This window comes from Kogia breviceps, chromosome 12 (genome assembly GCF_026419965.1).
Source record: "Kogia breviceps isolate mKogBre1 chromosome 12, mKogBre1 haplotype 1, whole genome shotgun sequence".
NCBI classification, from domain to species: Eukaryota; Metazoa; Chordata; class Mammalia; order Artiodactyla; family Physeteridae; genus Kogia; species Kogia breviceps.
In genome coordinates, this window is record NC_081321.1 from 94,342,779 (window position 1) to 94,366,229 (window position 23,451).

A 23,451-nucleotide genomic window follows, 5' to 3' on the forward strand; every position below is an offset into this window, starting at 1 on the left:
GGCTGACATTTTCAGGGTAGAATCGACGGGATTTGAGGGGAGTGACAGAGTAGCTAAGCAGGTGAGTCATGGGGATGATACATAGGGCTCAGGGATATATATGCCTAGAGCAGTGACAGCTGGGAATGGTTTTTACATTTTCAAGTGGTTGGGAAATAAAATCAAAAGAAGAAGAATAGTTCACCTTGAGTGGTCATAAATGAAGTTTTATTGGAACACAGCCATGCTCATTCCTTTACACAATATCTATGGTTGACTTTATGCTACAATGGCAGAGTTGAGTAGTTGAGACAGAGACCCTGTGAGCAGCAAAGCCGAAAATATTTACTATCTGGATCTTACAGACAATAGTTTTCCCATCTTCGGCTTAGAGGGGACTTTCAGGCAGAGATGAACAGTAGGGGGTGATGCAGAAAAACTGGATGGGTCCAGGTCACCAGGGCCTCCTTCTTCCCTGCCCAAGAACTGAGCTTAAGCTGAGAGCAAGTGGGGACCACCTGGGGTTCAGGGAGGAGAGTGACCTGCTCAAATGAATGCTGAAGAAGCATCAACCTGGCTGCTTAGCAAGAATGGATAAAGGTGGGCCCGGAGCACCTGGAGTAGGAAGACCAGCAGGAGGTGGCTCCAAAGGTCGTGGGAACATTTGCTGGGACCTGTAGCCTTGAGGGACCTCCCTGCCCTGTCCCGCTCTCCTTTGCCGATGGTCTACAGTGGTGCTGCTGCATAACCCAAGATGCCTTGCACACACGGGTGGAAGTGATTGCTCAACGGGACCCCCAGAGCGGAAGCTTGAAGCCCACTGCCCTGGAAGGGCAGGAAGCACATGGAGGGCGCCTCGAGCCCCGAACAAGAGCATTAGGAGCCAAGGTGTGAAACGGGCACTTGGAGAACTAATGCTGACCGTGTAGCAGGAGAGGACGCCCCAAAGGTGGCCAGGGCCTGTGGGCTTTGAGTGCCCGCTGCGGGGGGAGGGGAAGTTTCCGCCCAGAGTCAGTGGGCCATGCCTGGGGGAGAGGGAGCACACAGTTGTGTTGGTCATATGCACGGATGGAGGGGGTCAGAAGGATACAAGTAAGCCAAGGCCCAAGGCCCACAGACCAGTGTACATCGGGGATCTTTACCTACACACAGACCTGTGTAGACGCAGTAACAGGCCCAGCGCTATGCGCGCACCACAATACAAAACCAGGCCTCTGCCCACGGTCACAAATGCGTATATACATCATCACAGACGCCCAGGGCCAGGCACGCACACAGTACAAGACCTAGAGGCCTCTCCGCACACGGTCACAGATGTGTGCACACAATCACGATCCAGGTACACACAGGCACAGTGCCCGGGATCCACGCCCATGCGCACACGGGAACAGACCCGGGTACACGCCGCAGGTCACACAGACCCATTCACACTGCAAAGCAGACACACGCATCCAGGCGCACACAGAACCGGACACGCTGACGCATGCACATGCCAGACACACACACTCTCCGACCCGCTCCGCCTCCCATCGCACACACACAACCGCACAGGACGCACCGGGCTGTGGGCCGGCGCACGCACGGTCACAGGCAGGGGCGCGCGCGCGCACGCGCGCGCACACACACACACACACACGCGCGCACACACACACACACACACATACACACACATACACACAATTTGATCGCACGCGCGGGAGGCGCGGAGCGGCGGCGGCCCGAGACTGCGGTCCGAGGCACCCCCGTCCCGGCGCTGCGAGCGGAGCCCGGCTGGAGGCGGAGGGGAGGGGGCGCCGGTGGGGGCGGGGCGGGGGCCGGAGCCGCCCGAGCCCGGAGGGAGCGGCACCTCTGCGCTCGGCGCTCGGGCCTCGGCTCCGCACCCCCCGCGCGCCTCCCGTGGGGCCCTCCCCGGCGCCGGTCTGCTCGTCGGGCCCCCGCCGCGGCCCCGTGGTGCAGGCGGGCGGCCGCGCCTGGCCCGCGGGACGGGGTGGAGGTGGGGGCGGGGGGCGGGGGGCGGGGATCGGGGCCGGGCCGGGGCCGCGCCGCCTGCGATGCCGGGCGCCCGCCGCAGCCGCCGCCGCCGGAGCCCGGGATGGGGCGAGAGGTTGCGGCGGACGCCAGCATCTCCCCGCCGGGGGCCCCGGGGGCCGCGGAGCCGCCGCCGCCGCTGATGCCGCCGCTGCTGAGACCCGGCGGGCGATGGGTGAGTTGACCCTGGCGTCCTGGGGACCCGAGCCGCAGCCCCTGCATCCCTGCACTCCGGCCCTCCGCCTCCATCTCCGCGCCTCCTCCTCCGCGCTCGCTGCGCCCCCAGCCACAGCTCCCACAGACCCTCTCCCTGAGCATGACCTTTGGGGGCGGGGGCGGGAGAACTACGCTGGGGGGCCGGGGTGGGGGGCCGAGATGACGGGCGGATGCAGAGGCGGCTACTCAGTTCTGGCGCCCCCTCCCCCAACCCGGCTGCTCAGCGGAGCTTTCCGTGGCCCGGGAGGGCAAAGCCTCATCCCCTCGACCCCCCACCCCCGGCCTGGGCTGGGGGCGTCCCCGAGCCTCGGGGCTTGAGCCAGGCTTTGTGCGCTGCGCCCCCGACAAACCTCCCGCGCGGCGCGGGACTGGGGGTGGGAGGCCTCAGCGCCCGCCTTCCCCCATCCACCTCCCCCAACCCCGGGTTGCGGCGGCGGCGGCGGCGGCGGCGACGGCGGCGGCGGCAGGGGCCCAGGCGCTGTCTGGGTGCTGGGAGGGTGCGGAGGCCGGGACCAGGCAGAGGGGAGTGGGGGAAGAACCCCAACCCTTCCTGGTGAGGGGGCTCCCGCTCTTTCCACTGCACTGCCCAGGGCGGGGGAGGCAACCAGGCTGGGGGAGGGCGCTATAAATATCTGCAAATAGTGAGTTCTGGAAACGGGGTGGGGAGGGGAGTGCACCTGGATTATACTGGGGGGCGGTGACTGAGCTGGGGTGCCAGAGAAGCAGAGATGAGTCTCAGCCAACCCTGGTGACCCGAGGTCGGGTGACTGTCTAGGCTCTAGAAGACTTTCTAGAAGGCGCAGGGACACTACCCCAATGAGCTCTCTCCAGGGTCCCCCAGTACTGGTACTCTCCACCCCAGAGCACTCCTCTTCACTCTTGGGCCACCAGGCCAGACCTTCCTTGATGGGGGAGTTGCGGGCGGGCGGGCACTGTTGTGTCACCTCCCGGGCATTTACTAAAAATCCAGGCAACGGGCCAAGCCTGAGGATGGAGGGAAGAGCAAGACAAGTGCCTCCCCACCCCCTACCTGGAGGAGCTGGCAATTCTGTGGGGTTATCAGCGCTAAAGAGATAGGCACAGGGTCCTAGGAAAGTTGGAAAAAGGGGCTGCCAGCCCAAGGGGGAGAGAGAACTTGCTGGGAAACACAAAAGGAAGCTGGAAGGGTTTGCTTGGTGGAGAAAGTGGGAAGGGCATTCTGGGAGGAGGGATGGCGTGAGCAGAGGCTCAGAGATGTACGTGCTGAGAGATGGAGGTGGGGGATGGTCAAACACTGCGCCAGAGGCCAAAAAATCAGAAGCCAGATGAAGAGGGGGAGCCAAGGCTGGAGGGAAGGAGGGCCAGGTGGAGGCGAGACGGCGGGTCACACCAGGGAGCTGGCACGAGGACAGCACAGTGAGGGGCTGCCTTGACTGGGATGGCGCCATCTGGCTCAGCTGCCCCCCTTCTGAGGGTCTGCCCAGTGCCCTTGATGTGGTCAGGGCTGCTTGACCCACACTGGTGATCCCCTTTACTGTGGAAGCTGGACCACCGCAGGCTGGGCAGCTTTCGGAACCTCAGTTTCCACCTCTGTCACGTGGGGAGAACCCTCCCCAGAGTTGCGGTGAGGACCGCACGAGATGCTGCATGCTGCACCTGAGAAGCACTCGGGAAGCGCTGGCTGCCGCATCCGTATTTTGACCTGTAAAACAGGGACATGGATACCAGCCGGCCGGCCACGTCCACTTCATGGCTGGTGGTGAGGATCCCGTGAGGGCTGGATGTGACTAGGAGGTAGCCGAGGCCTGGGGGAGCTGTGTGTCCATGTCCTCCTTCTAGGAGGAGCAGTGAGGAGTGACCGGGGACGGGGGGGGGGAAGGTCTGCACAGACAGCCTCCTCTTGCCCTCGTGGGCACCCACCACCTTCTGGCCCCCAGCCATGCCTATCAGGGGGCTCTGCTCTGCTCCCCAAGGCCAGAGCCTCTTTGTTCCCCACACAGCATGGTGCACCCCACTCCCAGCTAGCTCTAGTCTACCACATGGGGACCAGGGCTCCCTTCCAGAAGTTTCTTCATATATTCTGAGCAACAAACATGATGTCCTCCTGTGAGGGGCACTGTGCCGGGCACCCAGGTGGAGAGGACACAGGCCTTGCCCCCCGGAGATTGGAATCTAGTTGGCCAGCAGGTATCCCTGGGCACCCGTGGTCTGCCTAGCTCTGTGCTGGCTGCTTGGGGGTAGGGGGAGAGTCTCAATAATTGTGCCACGAGGCAGCCAAGTGCAGAAGTTAAAAAGCAAGGATTCCAGATCCAGTGGCCCAGGTTCGAATCCCGATCCGGTCACTTCTTACCGTGTGACAGTGTACTAGCGAGTCTGCCTCCCTGCGCCTCAGTTTCCTTGTCTCTAGAATGGGGATGATGCACATTATTGCTATTTGAACAGCCTGGTTCCATTTCCATTGGGCGTTCGCTGCCGCCCTTCCTGAATGAGTCTCCCTCTTCGCCCCTGCTTCCTCAGAGACTACACAGCCTGCCCCAGTACATGTCCACTTCCGTTTGTCTTTCCCTCTGTCTGTGAGTCCCCATGGGCCAGAGCCTGCCTCTCTGTACCCATTGCTTGAGCAGGGGCCAGTGGTATGCTGGCGACTGGGTCTCGAATGAGCCGGGGTGTCTTCCTTCCACCCTTCCTTCCCCTTCTCCATCCCGGACGGAGGACACTGACCCTCCAGAGGGCAGCCTCACTTGCAGCAGAATGGTCACAGGGACCTTGCTTGTCCCCACCTTCCAGAAGGGGAAAGAGAGGCTTCAGGAGCGGGTGGGAACTTCCCAAGAGCTGGAAGCGGGCCTGGGGGGTGAGGGGGTGGAAGGGTAGTGGCCCGCGGTCCTATGATCTAGAATGGGCTGACAAGGGGGCCCAAGGTTTTGCCCATAATCCAAGAAGTTAACAGAGCCCCCAAATACTTTTCCTTGCACTGCTGAAATTCCCCTGTTGGCTCACTTCTTTTCATCTTTTCCATAAAAATAAAACTCGAACAATAAGAATCATTCACATACCTAATTACTCTGTTGCTTTATGAATTTAGAGCTTATTTGGCTAAGACTTTGGTTCCCGCTGCAGTGGGACTCCCGGGGGTGGGGTGGCATGCAGGGTGAAGGCCAGGACAGAAGGTAGGAGTCTGTGTGGACACTGGGGCCTCCTGAGGGCCCAGCCTCTGGCTACCTCTCTAGGCAGGCCAGGAACTTCCCAGAAGGAACAGGCCAGACAGCGTCTGGTTGAGGGAGGGTGGCCAGAGGCAGTCTCTGGGATTCTGGTTGAGAGACCCATGATGGAGGACTTTCCAGTCATAATAATTTGCTGCTATTTATCGAGCACTTACTATGTGCTGGGCACTGGGCCAAAGCACTTTGTCTGCATTTAGAGTTGCCTCTAACTTCCCTCGAGGTAGCTACTATCAATATCATTATCCCATTTAGCAGTTTGAGGGGGCCTGGGGCCCAGGGACGGGAAGTGGCAGGTCTGGGATTATGTCCAGCCTGTAGGACCCCAAAGCTTGATGGGGCTGCCTGTCTAGGCCCCCTCAATCACCCAGAGGTGACTGTTCTCTGAGGCTTGGATGCCTGAGACAGCTGCCTCACCCGGGCCCTGCCCTCCAGGCCACCCTCTTCAGGGCCCCGGTGCTACTTCTTTCCTCCCCAGAGCCCTGGGACCCTGCGTCAAGAGGGCCTGCTCGGCCTCACCTGGGCAGCTTTTGGTGAAAGTACGGATTTCCCAGGCCTCACCCTGCCCTGCTGAGTCAGAATCACACCATGGGAGGGAGGGCTGGAAACCCTGATTTGAATCCCCTGGGGATTCAGAGGCCTGTGGACTCCAAGAACCACCGCTTAGTCCCATGAATTCCAGGATGAGACCCCCGCCCTCTGGGACCCAGATCCCTGTGACTCAGCCCCCTCCTGTGTTCTCGGCCTCGGCTCCACCCCCAGCCTCAACCCAGCTCCGCACACACTATGCCACGCCCCCCGCCCGCTCCTCCCCTCCTTCCGCCCATTGCTTTTATCCCAGCACCTGCTTCTGTCGCTTTCTCCAGGGAACAGGTCCTGGGCTGGCTGTGGAAACCCCAGGGCTTGCTTAGTACTTTGGCCAAATCCCTCGTCACCACTCTTCCCTTGTTCCTGGGGACCAGCACACGGTCTGGGTGAACCGTGGTGACCAGGGAAGGGGGACCAGGGAGCTGCCCATTAAGGCGGGGGACTCGTTCCTGGGCTGGGCACACAGGCACTCGCTGGGGGCTGGCACCATGCCTCACGCAGAAGAAGCACTCGGGAAGGTATTTATTTATTTTTTAAAATTAATTAATTTATTTTATTTATTTATTTTTGGCTGCGTTGGGTCTTCGTTGCTGCGCGCGGGCTTTCTGTAGTTGCGGCGAGCGGGGGTTACTCTTCGTTGCGGTGCGTGGGCTTCTCATTGCGGTGGCTTCTCTCGTTGCGGAGCACGGGCTCTAGGCGTAGGGGCTTCAGTAGTTGTGGCGCAGGGGCTTCAGTAGTTGTGGCTCCCGGGCTCTAGAGCGCAGGCTCAGTAGTTGTGGCGCATGGGCTTCCTTGCTCCGCGGCACGTGGGAACTTCCCGGACCAGGGCTCGAACCCTTGTCCCCTGCATCGGCAGGCAGATTCTTAACCACTGTGCCACCAGGGAAGTCCGAGAAGTATTTCTTTAGTACTTGTTGAATGGTAATTTTGAGAGTGGAAGGTAAGGGCCACTTCCGGAAACAAGGCAGATTGGCTGGTTTAGGTGAAAGATAGAGAAGGTGCCTTCTCGACCCATCGCCCAGGACTGTGAATGTTAATGGTCGTAACTCATATTTACGGCACACATGGGAACGAGATGTTGGTGCTTTCTTGCGTGATTTCATTTCAATACCTCAGGGGCGATGCACCAGCTCCCGCAGCCAGACCAGAAATCCAGGTTCCAGCTTTCCTCTCAAGCCTTTTCTGCTGCTGTCCCTCTGTCCAGAATGCCCTTCCCCTCCTCTCCTGACTCATCCTTTAAGACTCCTTCAGGGAGCCACTCCGTACCCCTACCCCAATGGCAAGGCTGATCCTCCTCGCCGGCCATTTCTGTCTGTCCGTCCCCATGGGATGAGAATCTTGTGCAGGACAGGTCTGTTGAGGGTCTGGCAGGGATGCCAGTGGAGTGAACAGATCGGACTGGGTCAGGGGACTCGGGCGCAGGTCACCAGGGCCAGCAGTGGCGTTGCTTTGCTGTTCCTTGTGTCTAGGTGGCAAAGGGAGGGGATTCTGGGAAAGACCAAGCGACCTCCCGGCGCAGCTCCTGAAGGCAACTGGAAAGTGCAGCCCAGTCGGTGACTGTGACCTCAGTCCAGAGAGAGGTCCATACTGGGGAGCTTGGGGCCACCGGGGAGCTGAACCGGCTCATTTCCCAGAGGGAAGGTGGGATCCCGGGGTGCTTGGCGCTGACCCAGACCTTTGTGGTCTGTAGGAGTAGAGCCCAGGGCTGTGGGGCTGCACCCCACCCCCTTTCCTCTCCCAAGCTGGGGAGTTTCTCAGTGGGGTCCAGCTTAGGGGGTGGATGAGAAGGAGTCAAGGAGAGCAGCGTCCCCAGGGCTCAGGCCTGCCCTCTGGTCCTCCAGTGTGGGAGACAAAGCTCCTTAGGAAAAATGTGTGTTGCCCCAAAGCTGGCAGGAGATCCATGTCAATAGCTCATTCCAGCAAAAAGGTGCACAGGAAAAAACTCCATAAGAACTTAAGCCAAAATGTTAGCCCAGGGGGTGGCGGGATGGTGGGTGGTATCATCCTGTTTCTTTCTCTGTGATGTCCAGATTCCCTAGAATGTGTGAGAAACCTTTATAACCAGAAAGATGAAGTAATATTCTAAAGGAGAGGGGTCGTGGGCTTCCCTGGTGGCGCAGTAGTTAAGAATCCACGTGCCAAGGCAGGGGACATGGGTTCGAGCCCTGGTCCGGGAAGATCCCACATGCCGCGGAGCAACTAAGCCTGTACGCCACAACTACTGAGCCCACGTGCCACAACTACTGAAGCCCATGCACCTAGAGCCCATGCTCTGCAACGAGAGAAGCCACTGCAATGGGAAGCCTGCGCACCGCAACAAAGAGTAGCCCCCGCTCGCCACAACTAGAGAAAGCCCGCGCACGGCAATGAAGACCCAACGCAGCCAAAAATAAATAAATTAATTTTAAAAAAAGAAAAGAAAGAGTGCCGTGAGAACAGCCACCTCCCCATTTTTTGGATTCTGGGGTCACTGCTTGTGGGCAGCCTCCAGGGGGACTGGCTGTGGGGCCTCAGGGTGGGAGTTGGCCCGTCCCAGGCGCATCCCCCAGAACAGGTTGCACACGTGGCAAACGGCTTGCGTCTCTCTCATTCCTGGAAATCGGGTCAGTGAGAGTCCAGGCCTGGGGCTACTGGGATGCAGCGCCCCGAGAATTCCGTCCCAACCTCTGACTTCCTATGGCGCCAGTCCGGCCTTCGCTCCTCTTCTCCCATGGACCCCACGTTCCAGCCTCGGGGCTGTTGCTGTGCTGGACCCTCCACCTGGAAAGCCAACCCGCTCCACCCCAGGTGCTGCCACCCACCCAGGAAGCCATTCCTGCCCCTCCCAGCCAGGGGTGACCCCAGAGCTGTTGGCTTTACCCCCGCACCCCTGTGCCCAGTGTGTGGGCATAGCTGTTGACTGCCTTCCTGACGGACTCCTGCCTCGAAGCGCCTTTCCGCAGTCCTGCAATGTGGTCAGGTTCTCCTCTGTGGTAATAGTATTCCTAATCACAGCTCAGCCCTGAGTCCGGGTGGGGACTCAATCTCTGACTCCCCCATGGCCCCTGACTCTGTCCCTGGTACAAAGCACTCATTCATTCATTCATTCAGCACTTAATCACCAGGTGCCCCCTGTGTGCCAGGGGCTGGGCTAGGTGCCAGGGCACAGATCTGCCGACTGCAGGGTGTGAGCGTGTCTGTTTCTGTGCATACTTTTGTGTGTGTGTGTGCGTCACCAGCGCATGTACACAGCAGGAGCACCTCCGTCATCTGAATGCGTGTCCCTTAGGCTGTGCCCATGTGTAACCTTGCCAGTCTTGAGCATGCCTAGCTAATTCATTCGGCAAGCGTTTATTGAGTGCCCACAAGGGGATGCCAGGCCATGACCCTGAAGATGAGTGTCCCAAGGTCTCTGCTCTTGGGAAGCGCCCATCTTGTCGGGCCATCCCAGTGCGGACTGGTGGGGACAGAGGCCGGCAGGGGTGGGTCTGGGCAGGATGGCATCCTGGACGGACGGGGAGAAGGGTGAGGAGGGGCATTCCTGCCCAGCTGTGGGTGTGCTCTGCAATCCCCCGATGGCCCTGGGACCCCAAGCTGACCCTCCTTGCTGGTTCGCTGCTCCGAAGTGCTCCTGAAGGCTGATGGGGCTGGAACACGGAGTTGTGGGCTGTGACCCCTGCTGCCAGTGCAGGGAGGAGAGTACAGTGCGCTGAAGAAGTAGCATGTTGGCTGGAGAGCCCGGGCTGCAGAACTCTCCATGAGAGGAGAGCCTCGGGACCAGACCCCAGAACACAGCACCTAGAAGTAGAACCCCCTCAATTCAGAACAGAGAAACTGGATTATGGAACCTGGAGGGGGGAAATGGAGCAGCAAACCTAGAATGCGGCCTTCTGGAACGCGGAACACTGATATCAGTCAGAGCTGGAAGGTCGAGTCCGTGCCCCCAGGGGTCAGTGGGAAACTGAGGTCCAGCGAGGATGGGGCGGTCCTGCACCTTGGTGAGCAGCAGTGGGCATGCACGAGGTCTCTGCTGAGCCAGGCCCTTCCCATGGCCTGCTGGTACCTGACCTGGGACAAGGCATGTCCCCTCTCTAAGCCCCGGTCCCCATCCGCGAAGTGGGCTCGCGGAGATGAGCTGAGATGAAGCCCATCCCCTGGGAAGGGGGCGCTGCTCTGGGCGCCCAGGGTCTCCCGGGAGGTTAGCAGAATTGCTGAGACTGGGACCCCAGCCACCTGACCCCTGGAATGACCTTCTCACCTGTGGTGATGCTTCCGTCACTGCTGTTTCATCCCCTCTCTCCTGCCCCACCGTCAGTGGGAAGTTTGAGCACTGGCAGGCCTGTTCCAGAATGCTCTCTGGATCCAGCAGGTGGGAAGGACTAAGTAATTAAAGGAGCAAGAACAGATTGGTGGCTTATGAAATTAAGGAGCAGGGCCCAGTGCCTGCAGCCCTGCGTGGTGTCCTCTGCCATTAGGTGACTGAGAGTCTGACTGAGAGTCCCCGGTGGGGACTGACCCAAGGAAGCTATGGCCCCTCGCAGGCAGGGGCGGACAGAGAGTAATCGCGAAGGGAAAAGAGAAAAGGCTCATTGTTCGGCCTCGACAGGCTCACTGGGTGCCCAGAGCCGCAGAGCCAACCAGCTGTGCACCTGCTCCGTCAGAACCACTCCCAGCAGGAGGTTAATTGTGGTGCCCAGGTTCCCAGGTTGCAGGAGCCACAGGCTCTGGGCCAGGCGCAGCCCCACAACCCTCCGAGGACCCTGCAGGTGGTGTTACCAGCCTCCCTACCAGGCCTGGAGAGGGTAGGACTTTTGCTTGGGGCCACAGAGCTAAGGGCGGCAGAGCCAGGGTTCAAGCCCATTTCTTCATTCAGCAGCGGCTGCTTGAGGCCAGGCCTGGCTCCGGGCACCGAGCACACAGCGGCGAGCCGTGGCGGGGAGGATCCTAACCTGCCCGGAGCCATTGCTTCCTTTTCCACCTTCTTCCTTCCCGTGCTGCCTCCCAGCCATCAGCCGTCGTGTCGCTGAGCACTCGGAGGATGGAACCATTCCCTTCACCACCAGCAGCCCATTGGAAGAGACCCTTAGAATTCACGTAGATGGCTTCCCTGGTGGCGCAGTGGTTGAGAATCCGCCTGCCCATGCAGGGGACACGGGTTCGAGCCCCGGTCCGGGAAGATCCCACATGCCGCGGAGCAACTAAGCCTGTGCGCCACGGCTACTGAGCCTGCGCGTCTGGAGCCTGTGCTCCGCGACAAGAGAGGCCGCGACGGTGAGAGGCCCGCGCACCGCAATGAAGAGTGGCCCCCGCTCGCCGCAACTAGAGAAAACCCTCGCACAGAAACGAAGACCCAACACAGCCAAAAATAAATAAATAAATTTATTAAAAAAAAAAAAAAAAAGAATTCACGTAGATGAGCCGCTTCACTGGGGCGTGCTGAGCCCGAGGTCACATGGCAGGCAGGACTAGGACCTGCAGGCACTTTTCCAAGCCCCAGACCAGGCCTGAGGGCCCGGCGGTATTGACTGAAAAGTGCAGGTGTGTGAATTTGGGAGGAAGGTCTTTCATTCATTCAGCAAACCTCTGTGTCAGGCGCTGTGCTGGAGCTGGGGGCCAGGGGAGTGGGGTCGGGCCAGGGTTGAAACAGCTCGGCTCTTCCCATCGCCTGGGGTCAGGGAGACCCGGAGCAAGTCTAGTTCAGCTGAACCCTCCCCAGACCGGTGTGGGGAGGGGGCGTGTGAGATCACACAGAAACATCGGGCCTCCTGGAAGATCTGGACTTTATCCTGAGGACACTGGTTCCAAGCTAGGAGGGGCAGCGTCAGATGGGGCTTTTGCTTGGCTTACAGGCACCTGGCTGGGAGCCCTCTCGGGAAGGCCACTCCTGTTGTGCAGGTGAGCATTGGTGGCGGACACAACCAGCGTGGAACAGTGGCACAGGGAAAAGGGTGGGGCTGGAGAGGTATCAGGGCATGGAATAGACAGGCCTAGTCGTGCAGGGTCAGTGAGGGAGGATTTAGGGCGGTTCCTGGGTTCCTGGCATGGGCGGCTGGGTGGATGGTTACATCCCTGACGGGTTCCAGAGGGAGGAAAGTTGGCAATGCCCGAAGCTGGACAAGCATCCTGGGTGCCAGGCGCAGGTCACAGGTTATCAGCTCAGGTTGTTGGAACAACTGTTCGAGCAAGTTCTTTGCGCCCTTTTTTTTTTAAAAAAAAAATATTGATTGATTGATTGATTTTTGGCTGCGTTGAGTCTTTGTTGCTGCGCACGGGCTTTCTCTGTTTGCGGCGAGCGGGGGCTACTCTTTTTTTTTTTTTTGCGGTTCGCTGGCCTCTCACTGCTGTGGCTCTCGTGTTGCGGAGCACAGGCTCCGGACGCGCAGGCTCAGCGGCCATGGCTCACGGACCCAGCCGCTCCGCAGCATGTGGGATCTTCCTGGATCGGGGCACGAACCCGTGTCCCCTGCATCGGCAGGCGGACTCTCAACCACCTCACCACCAGGGAAGCCCACGGGGGCTACTCTTCATTGCAGTGCGCGGGCTTCTCATTGCGGTGGCTTCTTTTGTTGCGGAGCACGGGCTCTAGGCGCGCCGGCTCCTAGTTGTGGCACGCGGGCTCAGTAGTTGGGGCACGCGGGCTTTGTTGCTCCGCGGCATGTGGGATCTTCCCGGACCGGGGCTCGAACCCGTGTCCCCTGCATTGGCAGGCGGATTCTTAACCACTGCGCCACCAGGGGAGCCCCTCGCGTCCTGTCTTGCAGTGGAGGGCCCCGGGCATGATGGGAAGCGACTCTGAAGCCCAGGTCCCCCCCTCCCTGCAGCCTGGCCCAGATCCCACTGGCTCTGCTCCTCTCTCCCTTACCCAGCCGGCACTCGGGCCTCCCGCATGCACAGGGGTACCCACCACCTGCCTCCCTGTACACGTGGGGAGGTGCCCGTGGGAGTCCTTCCACTCCTGCTGCCTAGGAACACGGGGGCCAACCTCTGCCTCCACCCTGGGCATGGGCACCGCCCCGCCCCCCACGTGGGCACTCACCTACCCCGGCCCCCCAGGGTGCAGCACATGGGACAAAGTGTCTCCAGCTGTCGCTTGATTCTGTCACCCACCCTGCATCCTGCCTGTGCTTGAGAAAAGCTCCACGAGGACAGAGGAGGGGTGGGGTGTTCCCTCCCCTCTCTTCCCCCACACTCAGGCCTGCTGGGCTGGAGATGGAGCTGAGGCTCCGAACTGAAGTGGCTCTTTGTACATTGTCCCTGGAGGATGGGCGAGCCTGGCGGGAGGGGCTGGCACCGCCGGGGCTGCCTGGGCAGGACGGCGCTGATCTCAGCAGGGCTGGGGGGGCTTTCTCTGGAGCGGTGGAGGGAGCCCTGCTAGGTGTGGGCATGCACTGGCGGGCCTGCTGCCTCAGACGCCCCCAAACCAGATGACACTTGCCACCAGGGGTCTAGCATCACTTCTCATATGAGTTCCGTTCACATCCAACAGCTGTTTATGGAGCTCCTGCTCTGGCCAGGCCTTGTGCTACGGGGTGGGAAGCAGCAGTGACCGATGACTGGGGCCCATGGTGACCCTGCTCTCACGTTGTTGACATTCCAAGCGAGCAGGGTGTGGGTGGGGGAGACAGACCACTAACACATACACAAGGAGACAGATAGCTTCCGCGGTGAGGAGTGTTGTGGAGCAGACGACCCGGGAGGGGACGGCCCCTTAGAGCAGGCGGCTGGCATGTGCAGGTCTGCGGGAAGGGCGTTCCAGGCGGAGGGAACAGCCAGTGCGAGGACCCTGAGACGGGTGAGCCTGGGGTGTGGAAGCGATGGGAAGGCAGGGACTGGGGCTGGAGTCAAGTGGACAAGGGAGGCGAGGTCAGCAACGATGCAGGGACCTACCTGATGGCCAGGGCCTGGGGGTGCCGAAAGGAGTTTGGATTTTATTCTGAGTGTGATGAGGCGTTTGAATAGAGGGATGTGGCCTGATGGGGATTTGCAGTGACAGAATTTGTGGGGCTCGGTGCCAAGTGAAAAGGCAGGGGCCCCTTGTTCAAAAATGAAGAATTTCAAGATGGAAAATAAATAAAGGCAAGGGGAGCCAGTGAGGAGGAGGAGGAGTAGAGGCGTTTTGGAGGGAGGTGCCAACAGGCCTAGCAACGCCCCAGCCAGGCCAGCCAGGCACGTGGTGAGGCTCTGTGGAGAGCCGGCATGAACCTCAGCCTAGGAGACCAGCGGACTGGTCTCTGTCAGGGTGCTTTGGGTGTTACCCCGTTTAACTCTCCCGAGCTGAGGGGCTGGCATGCTCCCACATTGTAGACGGGCCTCCGAGCTCCAGGGATATTGAGTGACCTGCCCAGGATCACACAGGGGGTCGAGAAGGCGCAGGGGCCGGATTTGAGTACCGGTCCCCTGGAGTTTGGATTCCAGGGAGCTGCCGCCCCATTGCTCTGTCATTGAGCGCCCTCTCTCCTGAGAGATGGGGCTGGGGGCATCTCACATCGTGCCGGGCCCAGAAATGAGTTCTTGTAGAGGCAGGAAGTGCTCAGCCCCGGCCTGACTGGCCTTGTTTTTGCTCGCTCTGAGTCTGGGAGGTGTGGGTGTTCTGATTTCCATTCCACAGATGTGGAGACTGAGGCAGGGCAGGGCTGGTCTCGGCCCCTGGACTTGTCTGCTCTGGCCGCCCTCTCTTCCTGACGGGCCAGGGTGGGTCATTTGGGTCTGGAAGGCCGAGTGGCTGGGAGGTGGGCCAGGAGCTGCAAGCCCGAGGTGCAGGGGTCTCTGGGGGGTTTTCCTCCCCACTGGCCTCAGCGGGCTCCGTGAGGATGTGAGCAATAGGCCTGCGTGGGGCGGGGCTCCGTCCACATTCGTTGAAGGACTGGCGGCGTGTTACTGTCCTGAACGGGAAGAAGCCGGGTTCTTCTCACTCCTTCCATCAGAAGCTCTATTAATGAGTAATCGTCTGCCTGAGTCATTACTGCAGCCTCCTGCCGTCTAGGCTCCACCTCGGCTGGACCCTGACCTCCTCTCCCTTCCTCCTTTCTCTCCCTTTCGGCACCGCACACCGCCCCGCCTCTCCCAGCCCTCTCCCTGCAGAGATGACCCGGTCCCTGGGCCCTTGGGATGTCCCTCTACTTGGGGGTGTCCTCTCAACTCTCCTCACTTGGGCCTCCAGCCACCCTACTGGGTGGGGCTGACCCTATGTGACAGAGGGAAACACTGAGGCACAGGGGACTGCAGGGCAGGCAGACAGACCAACAGGAAGTTTCTCTCCCTAGCAGGCTGGGGTTGAGGCGCCCCTGCAGCGCCCTCCGCCCCCCACCCCTCCCCGGGAGGCGAGGGCTAAGCTGGATTGTGAGGTGGGGGAGGAGGAGTCCCAGGGGTATGGGGCAGTGTGTTGAAAGGCCTCTGATGCATCCTACCCTCCAGCAGCACGAATGCTGGCAGCTCTGCCGGCCGGCGCCCTTCTGCGCCAGGGCCTGAGTTACTCTTCACCCTCTCCGGAGGAGCCCGGAGAGGGCCGTTCCTAACACAGAGAACTAATGCCTTGCCAGTGGTGGACTTGGACGTGGAGACAGTACGGTAGCTGTTTGGGGGTCTCCTCTGAGCCCTCTGACTTCTCATCCCTGGCCAGCCTCTTTTCCCACCCCCGGAGAGCTGGGCCCCCGTGCAGGTGAACGGCCCAGGTTCTCTAATGGGCAGAGTCGGATTCAGACCCAGGTGCCCCAGCTCCTCTCCCCGCCCCCAGCCCCCGCCTTGTGTGAGCTACTGGGTCGCACCAGTGGAGCGGGTTTGCTTCCGAGCTCTTCTGCATGGACCTCCGTGTCCCATCCGCGTCCCGCTAGACGCGCCCGGCAGCCCCTTGGGAGTCAGGGCACAGGTCACGGTGACCTTCTGCCCAGAGAGCGAGCAGGGAGAGACTCCAAGAGGAGTTGGGCTCGTGGTTTACTGAGCACAGGGCTCCGACAGGCCCCTCACCTGTGACACAGAAACACCGGATGCCCTCACTTCCTCGGCTCCTGGCTTCGGGGAGCGGCTTCCGCAGGGTGAGGCCGCCTTGCCGTGCCCCTCGGTTACCTGTTTGTACCTCGCAGATGAGGAGACTGAGGCCTGGAGAGGTGAGGCCACCCAACTGGGAAGAGGTGGAGCCAGGAAACGAGCCCCGACGACGGGCAGAGCTGGTGTCAGGCCAGGCCAGCGTTGGCTCACCGCATAGCCACCCAACTTCTGCCTGTGCTCAGCTTGGGGGTTGGGGGACAGCCTCCAGGGAGAAACAGCTGCCATCAAGCCACGTAGGCCGGGAGCGGGGTCAGGGAGCACGGTGCAGCCGCCGGGATGGGGCCCTGCCTTACCTGTGGCGTGCCACGCTGGGACCCGAGGCAGGTACTGGGTCAGGCGAGGGGAAGGTGGGCCTGGGGGTTCCAGGGAGGTGCCAGGCAGAGATCAAGGCAGGGTGGGGTGGTGGGGAGCAGGAGGGCCGAGGGGCTGGGTCGGGCACTCTGCTGCCCCTTAGAGGGTGAGTCAGGCTGGTCCCTCAGACTCTGAACCCCTTTCCTCACCTGTGATGGTGATGGGGGCTAAAGTCAGAATCAGATTAGAGCTAAAGCACTCAGTGCACCTGCCAGAGAGAGGGTCTGGGATAGGCCTCAGGTGGGCCCTCTTCTTCCCCCCGTACGGTGACAGGCTGGTAGGGGTGGCCACGGGCGCGGTGGTTTGTGTGTCCCCGGGCCATACAGCCAGGCCCAGCTGGCAAACTGCAAGCAAACAGAAACCCCTGAGTGGTGGGTGCAGTCTGCGTGGGACCCTCCCTCACTGTCTCTGAGCTCCAGGCCAGCAGGGCTAGGGAGAAAAGAATGGGGAAGGTGGGGATAGAAGTTGAAGAGAGGGGAGGGTGTGGGCAAGAGGGCAGTACACACGGGCAGGCGACAACCCCTGGCAGGGGGTCTGCAGGAGTCAGGTCCCCTAAGGAGCTTCAGGCCGCCAGAGCTCCTCAAGTCCAGACCTGGCCTCAGAGGTTTCTCAACGTTTTAGAGCACCAGACCCCCTTCAGGCTACTGGAGACCCCGACACGGAACCCTGTCTAGGGTGATCTGTTCCCGTTGGGGTTGGTGGGGGATGGGAAAGGGCTCTGGGGCTCCTTCAGCTTTTCAGGGAACCCTGGGTTTTGTGAAATGCGGTTTTAAGGCAGTGCAGCCCAGCCTTGAGAGTGCCACGGGGGAAGGGGGCCTTCAAACTGTTCCAGGGGGAGTCGGGGGGGAGGGCAGGGGGCAGGGAAGCTGCAGGCAGAGGGGTTTGGGGGAGGGTGCAGCTCTCCTGGGCACGGGGCTCTGGTGGCTGGTCTGGGCGTGTGCCAGAGCCAGGGAGGACTGTGACCCACAAATGCAGGCCCACGGGCTCCTGCTGGGGCCCGGGGCAGACGTGCAGGGGCCTTTGGCCCAGGCTAGGCTCAAGGCAGCAGCCTAGACTTTGTGCGGGAAACCCTGAATGGGAAGCCGAAGCGGTGGCGTGTGCTTGTGAGTCCTGCTGGGGCCTGCTGAGTCTCAGTCAGGTCCCCCAACCCCCGTGCCCCTCTCCTCACTGCCCAGCTGCCTTGAGGATAATGGAGTAAGGCTAGCGCACGCAGCACCCGGCACCCACGGGCACTTGCACTCAGTAAGTGCCAGCTGCCCTGAAGAAGGCGGTGGTGATGGAGGCGCCGTCTCCTGGGAGGCATGTTCCGGGCTCGCTGCTCTCCAGCCCTGCCAAGCTAGAGGGTGTAGCTGTGTTGACCTCAATAAAGAGGTAAACTGAGGCCAGCTCAAAGAGGTGAGGACTTGCAGTTTGGGACAAGCAAACTGGAGCCAGCTACGAGCGAGTCTGTGGAGGGTTTGGGGCAGGTCATATTTAAGGGTAGGGACTGTAGAGGGGAGAGTTCAGTGAGGGTTTGTTAAAATCAGAAACAAAAGGAGACCAGCCTTAAAAACTTCTTGAGCAGACAGAATCGGTGTAGTCACACAAACAAAGCTGAATCTGGTCCACTTTGTGAGACCAACTCGACCTGGGTCATCTTCCATTCTGCCTCTGGCAAAACTTTACAAGGGTGATAGGAGGCAACCTCTGATCAACCCTCCAATCCAAGAAAATTCCATCGCTGTCAGTTTTCTGGAAATCCGGCATTTACGGGAAATCAAGTCTCCTGGTCTTTAAGTTTTGTCTCCCTGAGGGCACATGCGTGAGACTCTCCATTTTACATCCTCTGTTTCTATTTTAGATTGAAAATCTTTCACAGCAGCCTTAGGATTGCTGAACCAAGAGGGTGCTGACCAAGCTGGGGTGCCCAGGCTTCCGCCTAAGGAGCCCCTGAAGTGTGGGGAGTGTCCTCGCCACTCCTCGAGGCCCTACACGCCCTCACAAGACTTGGGGCCCCTGCTTTGCTGCCGCTGCACTGGGGTTCCCAACACACAGGCTTCTGTGCCCTTGGCCCAATGCCTGGGCCGCTGTCCCGACTCTGCGCGGTGGCTCCTTCTTGACCTTGGGTCTCGTCTGAAGTGTCCTCTCCTCGGGAGGCCCTCCCTGCTGCCTGGCATCCTCTGTTGGCCGGTTCTCTCATTTGTCCTCTGTCCCTCCACTGGACTGAGCTCTGTGACGACCTCATGCCCCCATCTGGCTCCTGCTGCACCCCCAGCTCCACTCCCGGGGCCGGTCTGCTCTCCCCACCCACCCCAGGACAGGGCAGAAGCGCCAGCGGCCCGACCTCAGTCCTCATATGCCCGCAAGGCCCTCTCGCAGCCCCGGGGTGGCTTCCCTCCACCCTGGCCCAGCGCCCCCACATCCCCGTGCCTGAAATTCCGCCGTACTGCTCCTCGCTATGGCTTGTCCCAAACACTCACTGAATGTCTGTCTGTCTGGGCCCCGGGCTGGGCGCGGGGAGCACGGGCCCCACCTGACTTGGAGAATTCACAGTGTGGGAGCGGAGGCTGGCGCAGCAGGGGACCGGCCCAGTTGCTGCTGTGGTTGGCTGTGACAGGGCCGAAGCAGGGGTTGGAGGAGATGGTCTGGTGGTGCCCGGTCACATGGAGGGGGCTTAGGGTTAAGGTTAGGGCTGGGGCGCCTTGGAGGGGTGCCCGGTCACATGGAGGGGGGTTAGGGTTAGGGTTAGGGCTGGGGCGCCTTGGAGAGGTGCCGGATATGGGAACACCTGTTCTCAACGCCCACAGAGCCCTTTCTGTGGGGTGTTTGTATATCACCACGTCTAGCCCCTCTCCTTGTCCCCAGAGCCACCCAGGAGTCCCTGCTTCCACCTCAGAGGCCTCGGTCTCCCTCCTCCTGTGACAAATGTTCACCGTGCGCCCCTCACCAGCTGTTGTTTCACACACACTTCCTGTTCCAGGCACTTTAGATACGCGGACCGCTCACCACAGACAGCCCTGAGGCATGGACGCCATTACAGCCCCATTGCACTGATGAGGAAACCGAGGCGCAGGGAAATGGCGAAGCCCTGCCGTCTGGCTGCAGGCTCTGGACACTTCCTCAGGCGGCCTCTGTGCAGACCCAGGCCTCAGCCCCTCCCCCAGGCTTGGGGCAGTGTGTGTCCCGGCCTTGCACTGCACTGACCACCGGCACCTGCTTGTCCTCCACGGCTCTACTTCTGCTCTTTTTCCTTCCCAGACTTTCCCCAGGCCCCGCCTCTGCCCCCCACCCTCGGTCCCAGGATGCCAGGCCCCAATCCCCCCGGGGCTGCACCTCTCCTCCCGCTCCCTCCCTCAGTCGCCTAGGATTTAGCAGGTACCCCATCAACAGCTCACCACTGCCCCTCACTGCAGCACCACGGCTGTCCTGCTGTGTCCTCCCCGTCTCAGCTCCTCCTCCACTCCCACAGGGCGGGTGCCTGGTAGACCCGGCTCCCTGCCTCCCTCCTGCAGTCTGTCTAATCCTGGGCGGTCCAGTGGAGCAGCCGGTAGCACATGTGGCTATTAAAACTGAAACTTAAATTCGATTATTAATTAGTTCCTCAGTCTCCCCTGTCAATTTCAAGTGCTCAGTAGCCACACGTGGCTAGCGGACGGCGCATGGACAGCCCAGGCCTAGACGTTTCCACCATCGCAGACTGTGCTGCTGGGCAGCTCTGGAAGCAAACAGATGGATCGGTTGCTCCACCCAGAGCCTTCAGTGGCCTGGGGCTCAGGCCAGTGTCACCTCTCCCTGCCCCCTTTAAAAGTGGAGGCTGTGTGGGTCTCAGACCCTGGAGAGCGCTGGGGTTGCACAGATGAGCAGAGGAAGGTGATTTACAAGGTGATTTACCCTCTGAGCCTCAGTTTCCTCATCTGTAAAATGGGGACACTAATTCCTACCTCTGAACATGGTTGTGAGGGTCGAGTATAAGTCACACCCCCAGCTGAGAGCTGGCACAGATTTAAGCACGTGCTGGATGGTGACCATCGAGTTAACATGAATAAGGCAAGACGGAGGCAGCTTTCAAGGCAGGGGTCACAACAGCTGTGAACTTCGGTTCCGGACGGTGGGGGCCACTGCAGGCTTCTGAACACAAACACCCCGCTGGCTGGTGCCTGAGGATGACTCATCTGTTTAGCCTCCAATGCTAATGTCCAATAGGACATTCTGGGATGGTGGAAATGTTCTATATCTTCACCGCCCATGGGCTTTTGGGGACCAGAAGCTGATGTCCTGGGTGGGCCAGTGACCAGTGGGGAGAGGGGAGGAAGCCCCAGGGAGTCGAGGGCGGGTCCCAGCCTTGGAGACTAACTTTCCCAGGCACGTGCTAGCCACTCTGTGGGCAAGTCCTCAGGAAGCTGAAGGGGCTGCGATCAGGAGGAGTGGGGAGGGGTTTGGAGGAAGGAGAGAGAGGGCCAGGGTGCACAGGGGCTTGCTGTGGAGTAGCAGGGAGGGGGTGGGCTTCAGCATGGGCGTGGGACTGAGCCTTGAGCCAGGCTCCCACCTGGGAGCCGAGCCAGCAGAGAGAGTGGGGCGCAGACCCCTGTGCCCAGGGAAGAGGCCTGGGTGCCCCGTCCAGCTAGTCCAAGAACTGGCTCCCAGTATGGCTCTGCCTCGCCACTCTCGGCCTTGGTGTCCTTATCTGTGGATGAGAAGAGCAGCAGCTGCCCCCACCCCCAGCCCATGGTAAACAGGTTTTGCCAGGACATTCTGGTCACCTGGGTAGAGGAGTCCTTGGCCGGGGCTGGCTCCTTGAGCCGATTCCCTCTCTCCGGGGAGTGCCAGGGGAGCAGAATTCCTGGGGACTGAGGGTCATGAGACACCAGACCCGCCCTTGGCCAAGACATTCATGCTTGACCTGAGACTAGACTCCCAAGTCCGCAGCCCCACTGGGCTCCAGGTCTACCCGTTGGCAGGTGCAGGATGCCTGGGGAGTCTCAGTGTCCATCTGCTTCATTCCCACAAGCCCTGGCTGGCTGAGCAAGTAGCTTAGCCTTTTATTTATTTATTTATTTATTTATTTATTTATTTATTTTGGCCACGTTGGGTCTTCGTCGCTGCACGCGGGCTTTTCTCTAGTTGCGGCGAGTGGGGGCTGCTCTTCGTTGCGGTGCGTGGGCTTCTCATTCCGGTGGCTTCTCTTGTGGCGGAGCACGGTCTCGAGGTGCGCGGGCTTCAGTAGTTGTGGCCCACGGGCTTAGTTGCTCCGCGGCATGTGGGATCTTCCCGGACCAGGGCTCGAACCCGTGTCCCCTGCATCGGCGGGCGGATTCTTAACCACTGCGCCACCAGGGAAGCCCCAGGCTAGCCTCTTGAAGCCTCCGTTTCCTCAGCTGCAAAATGGAGACACACATATACCTTCCTTCAGGGTTGGCCCCATGAATGTGCCCCTGATTTCTCTCCAGCCCTTGCATCGGCAGTGCCTGGCTCACGGCAGGTTCTTGGTAAATGTCCGCCAGCAGCCAGGATGATGTACCGGCTGTGGAGTGATCCCAGGGTGTCGGCTTGTTTTTTGTGGAGCCTGCCTGATGGATATGAACCCAAGGAATGAATAAAACAAGGAGAGACGAAGGAATAAACACAGCGTCAGCTGTTTCTCCCATCTTGCCAGAACTCTGGAATCTCTCATATTCTGTAGCCACCTCCTCTGCCTGTCTTCTCCGTGTGGGATTATGGAACCTCACGTTGGAAAGACCTTTATTTAGTTTCAGAGTCAGGTGGTGGTTGCCGTCTTCTGATCCCTGAGACGCTGATTGGTTCTGCTTAACCCCAAGGAAGAACCCAGAAGTGGTAGCGGAAGTTCCGGGGAGGCTGATCTAGGCCAATAGAAAGAAGAATTTCTAGCAGCGCAAATGGCCTGGAATGGGCGGTACTAAAAATTGGGCAAGCAGAGGCCAGATGGGCACTTGGCAGGGACACTGGCCTAGGGTGAAGGTTTGGGCGATATTCTTTTTCCAGGGTCCTTCAAACCTTGGGAGAGGAGTCTGGACCCTCCATGGGGCTCCAGATTTCCCAGTTCTGGCCTTGGTTCTGAAAGCCAGATGAGTCACTGAGAATGCCCTGCAGGGTGCTGGGTGCCAGTCCGTAGTAAGCAGCCCCCCAGTTGGCCCAGTCCTTTAACAGAGCTGGCCAGCAGCAAGGCCTGGCACACGGAACTGGCAGAGCCCTTTGGTAACATGGGGCAGAACGGGGTTGGGGTGGAAGTCAGCTTTCAGCTGAAAGTCAAGATGCCCTTCGAAGCAGATGGGTGGCGGTGAGGGTCCATCTGAAGGTACTTTGGGGTTGGGGGTTGTAGATGGGCCAATTCCGGCCAGGAATGGAGACCGAGGGTGGGCTGTGCGACCTCCAAGATCCCCCCATGGATATTCCAAGAGCACCCCTGGGCACCTACTAGGTGTCAGACCTGTTCACTGCTGGCCCCTTCTCCCCGTTGGAGGAGTTGAGTGCCCTGCGGATCTCCCAGAGCTGAGGACACCAGGGATCACAGCTGTCACCAGGGTGTCGTAAGGCAGGTGGGGAAGGGGGCCAGAGGGGTGGCAGACAGGGGAAGGGGCCATTAGGACAGAAGCTGCTGAACCACAGAGGAGGCTGGCAGGGGCCAGGGTGAGGCTGGCCAAAGGCATCCCAGGGCCGAGCTAGGACCCTGGTCAGCGCATGTGAGCTCAGGACCACGGAGAGCTCCACGGGAGACTCCTGTCACCCGGTGACAGCTGTCGGGGTGCGGCTGCACCCGGGAGGCTGCTGCCCACCTGGCTAGCCCTGGAGTCACAGCCTGTGGCCTCCAGGGAGCACCTGTCTTCTCTCTGGCCAGGAGCCCCCACTGGACTCAGCCTGAGCCCAGACCCCAAGGTTGTGACTGGGTTGTGGGGTGAGGCTTATCTGCTCCGTCTCTCACCTCGTAAGCTTATCAAGCAGAGCTCAAGGAAAGAGGTCACAAGGAGAAGGGAGAAGTGGCAAGAGGGAGGGAAGGAAGAAAATCTGCCCAGCTAGAACCTTCTGGGCATGGGCACGGCTGCAAGTCAGTACAGAAAGAGGAGGCCCAGGGTGG

The 23,451-nt window shown here is 60.3% G+C and overlaps 1 protein-coding gene across 1 annotated transcript in view; it reads left to right on the plus strand.

The window, feature by feature from the left end:
* Positions 1-2,042: 2,042 nt before the first annotated feature.
* Positions 2,043-23,451, plus strand: part of MGAT3 (beta-1,4-mannosyl-glycoprotein 4-beta-N-acetylglucosaminyltransferase) — a 29,139-nt gene continuing 7,730 nt past the window's right edge. Inside the window, exon 1 of the mRNA XM_059082417.2 lies at positions 2,043-2,182. The gene's annotated coding sequence lies outside the window, so the exon portion shown is untranslated. The remainder of the gene's footprint in view (positions 2,183-23,451) is intronic.